We start from the raw sequence: 3,804 nt of genomic DNA on the forward strand, positions 1-3,804 counted from the left end.
TGGAGCACTGGGTGTGGTGCATAAACAATGGATTCTGTTACGCTGAAAAGAAATAAATAAAAAAAATTGTATCAGATAAATGGTAGATAAATTGGCAGTTGATCTTAAATTTTTGTAATAATAATTAGTCTTAAACTCCAGTGTGCATGCCTATATCATTGATTCTCAGAATTTTGAGTTCCAGTGTTAGAGTTTTGCTGTTTATATTTTAAGTTTAAACTAACAAAATCAACATTTATCGGAAACATAAACAGGACTAGGAATAGCTTGAAGTACTATACACGATATAGAACATAGCACTAAGTAACTATCTGCCAAAAATACCATTTTCACAGACAGTAATATTTTCACAATTTGACAATGAATTCATTACGTGGAAGTGGGATACCTCTGGAACTTGTTTCTCTTTATTCTGCCAGCTCAGTTTCCCACCTTTTTGCCCCAAGTTTCCCAAGGGTTGATTCACTTGTTTGGATGCATGAGGCAGCCTGTGGATTTTCTATAAACAAAGAAATCACTTTGTGCTCAACTTCTTGCAGTTTTATGGGCAGAAAACTACAGGTGCTCCTTTGAGGTCTGGTTATAATGTTCATCAGAAAAAATTTTCCCTTTATTGATGTCATAGCCTCAGAGCTGGAAACAATGAAAAGTTGGGTTATTTCCGGAATGCTTCTCTTAGGCCAGACAGACACCGTTATCATCACCTTCTTGTTTCCACTCTCCTGCTCGGTACACCACACTCTACACTCTCTACACAGAGACCTTCTTTACTTCTCAGAATTTCAGTGTCCCACATCACACGTACTGGGATTGTTTTAGATTCTGCCAAGAAACTTCTCTCTCTCTTTTTTTTTTTTAAAGATTTTGTTTATTTATTTGACAGACAGAGATCACAAGTAGGCAAAGAGACAGGTGGTGGCGGGGAGGGGAAGCAGGCTCCCCGCTGAGCAGAGAGCCCAACACGGGGCTTGATCCCAGGACCCTGAGATCATGACCTGAGACAAAGGCAGAGGCTTAACCCGCTGAGCCATTCAGGTGCCCCGCCATGAAACTTTTCTAAGGTTGTCCCTATCTCCTTAGAATCTTATTTTGTAAGAAAGCTATTTACAAATTTTGCTGTTATTGCTTTCAAAGAAAACCTGTGTTACAGTATTTTTTTGTTCAAACCAAATAAACTTTAGTTCAGTTTAGTAAATGGGTGAGATTTTTGTAGGCCTGCCAATTAGTAAACCAACTTCCCTAATATGGTTGAATTTGGAATGCCTGCAACACTTACCTACTTTCCTACTCCTAAGCTGGCATGTGAAATTAAGAGCTAAAGTATAAATCTTTCAGGGTTTTAGACATTTTATTAAGAGATAAATAGCCTGCCTTTGCCTTCTGAACCATTTACATAAAGGTACTTCATATAAAGAAGAACGCACCTTAATGAGCCACCCCACCAATGTTCATACTCAGGCACATGCATATATTAATCCCACTAAAGTATACTTTCAAGTCCCTGCCACCAGTTTCAAATTTCATTTTAGATATTAAACTGTATTTTAGATACTCATCAGTCCTTGGTGATGACTAAGATTGATTTCTTTAACATTTTATGCATTTATTTGAAAGAGAGCACAAGCCAGACAGAGAGAGAGAATCATCAAGCAGAATCCCCACTGGGCAGAGAGCCTGGTGTGGGGTTCAATCTCATGAGATCATGTCCTCATCCAAAAACCAAGAGTTGGATGCTTAACTGACTGATCACCCAGGCACCCCAACTACAATTTATTATTTAGAAACTAATACATATATGTTTCTTTACCTAAAAAGGACCACAACAGATAGAACACTTGACTACCAAAATTTATTAGCTCCAGAGACAAAGTCAACTTTAGGGAAGAGGATGGATGACTTATCCAACCCACACCCAAATTTGACAGAACTAAGTTCATCTTGATTATTGCCTTCAGGCTATTTAGAGTAAGCTAAGCCATCTGTAATGTTTAAAATCCTACAAGCATATTCTACCATCCATTAGTTCCATTTTTATGATCAAAGAAATTTAAACGCAATGCTATAAACTTGAGAAGGGCAATTATAAAATGAAATTTACATGTGGCAGGGAAACTCAAGAATTTAATGTCTAATATTTTATTGTGCTTGAGTAAAATCATCTAATTTAGTTCAAAACTCCATTCTTTGTGAAAGAACATTATCAACAATAAATAAAAGCAGTAGTTTAAATTTCAACGTGACTTTTTTACGTGTAAATCTTGTGTTTAAGTGGTCTCATTTTCACAGAGACAATAGAAGATGAGAAACAAGCATTGAACTCAAAGGCCTGAATTACACTCTAAGAACTGCCATACTGGCTAACTGATTCTGGGCCAGTTCACCTCTCTGAGTTTTTGTTTTGTCACTTACAAACTGAGAGAGCATTGGACTAGTATATTAGTTAGGACATAAGTTATCTCTTTCCCTCAAGTAGATGTCTGAGCATAAGCATCCCAGGGTAGTGTGGTAACTTCAGGTAACAGGGCCCCAGATTCCTCCCATCTTGCTAGTCCCTTTGTAGGGTGTTGTCATCCCCTACATGGTCCAAGATGGCTCGCCACTACCACTTCTGCACTCCACCAAGCAGATAAAGGGAATAAAAAGGGGAGGAAACCTATTACTTCAGCTCACATCCCATTGGTCAGAACGTAGTTACCGGCCCAATTAGCTGCAAGGGATACATGGCATACAACTGTTTGTATTGGGTGACCCTGTGCTCAGCTAAATACGAGAGTTTCTATGAAGTAGAAAGAAGAGATAGCAAAAAATACTGGGGACAATGGGCAGTGTTTATCACAATGAGATAGCCTTTGATGTCTCACGTAAGGCTACACTTCTTAGGTTCTAAGTTGTGATTTTTGCTTTCACATATAGTGTTTGTATTTGTAAATTCTGCTCTTAGGAGATAGTTTATGAACTAATTAAAAAATAAAGATATGCGCCCTTTTACGAAGATGGCGCTGAAAGCTAAGAAGGAAGCCCCTGCCCCTCCCAAAGCCGAAGCCAAAGCAAAGGCTTTGAAAGCCAAGAAAGCGGTGCTGAAAGGCGTCCACAGTCACAAAAAAAAGAAGATCCGCACATCACCTACGTTCCGATGACCCAAGACTCTGCGTCTCCGAAGGCAACCCAAATACCCTCGAAAGAGTGCCCCCAGGAGAAACAAGCTTGACCACTATGCCATCATCAAGTTCCCCCTGACTACTGAGTCAGCCATGAAGAAAATAGAAGACAACAACAAACTTGTGTTCATTGTGGATGTCAAGGCCAACAAGCACCAGATCAAACAGGCTGTGAAGAAGCCCTATGACATTGATGTAGCCAAGGTCAACACCTTAATCAGGCCTGATGGAGAGAAGAAGGCATACATTCGGCTGGCCCCTGACTATGATGCTTCGGATGTTGCCAACAAAATTGGGATCATCTAAACTGAGTCCAGCTGGCTAAATCTAAATACAGTTTTTTCATGATAAAAAAAATAAAAAAATAAAGATATGCTACTAACAGATGAGAAGTGGTATTTTATATGAATATAAGCAGACTTCCCACTGGTATAGTTTGAGAAGACAAGCCAGGCTTTCCCTCCAATGGTCACTAATGTGTACACTGAGCTATGTGGATTTGCCAGTATTTAAATATTTTGATAGACAAAAGAGGAATTCCATATGATTCAAACTTAATATATTCATATACTTCATATAGAAGGAGTATGCCAAACATCTAAGGATAATTATAAAATAGCATTGCCAATCATCAGAATTAAATAAT

The 3,804-nt window shown here is 38.6% G+C and overlaps 1 pseudogene; it reads left to right on the forward strand.

Annotated features, from left to right (window-relative positions):
* The first annotated feature begins 2,993 nt into the window (after positions 1-2,993).
* Positions 2,994-3,464, forward strand: LOC116582895 (annotated as a pseudogene).
* Positions 3,465-3,804: the final 340 nt, after the last annotated feature.

Source organism: Mustela erminea, chromosome X (assembly GCF_009829155.1).
Source record: "Mustela erminea isolate mMusErm1 chromosome X, mMusErm1.Pri, whole genome shotgun sequence".
NCBI lineage: Eukaryota > Metazoa > Chordata > Mammalia > Carnivora > Mustelidae > Mustela > Mustela erminea.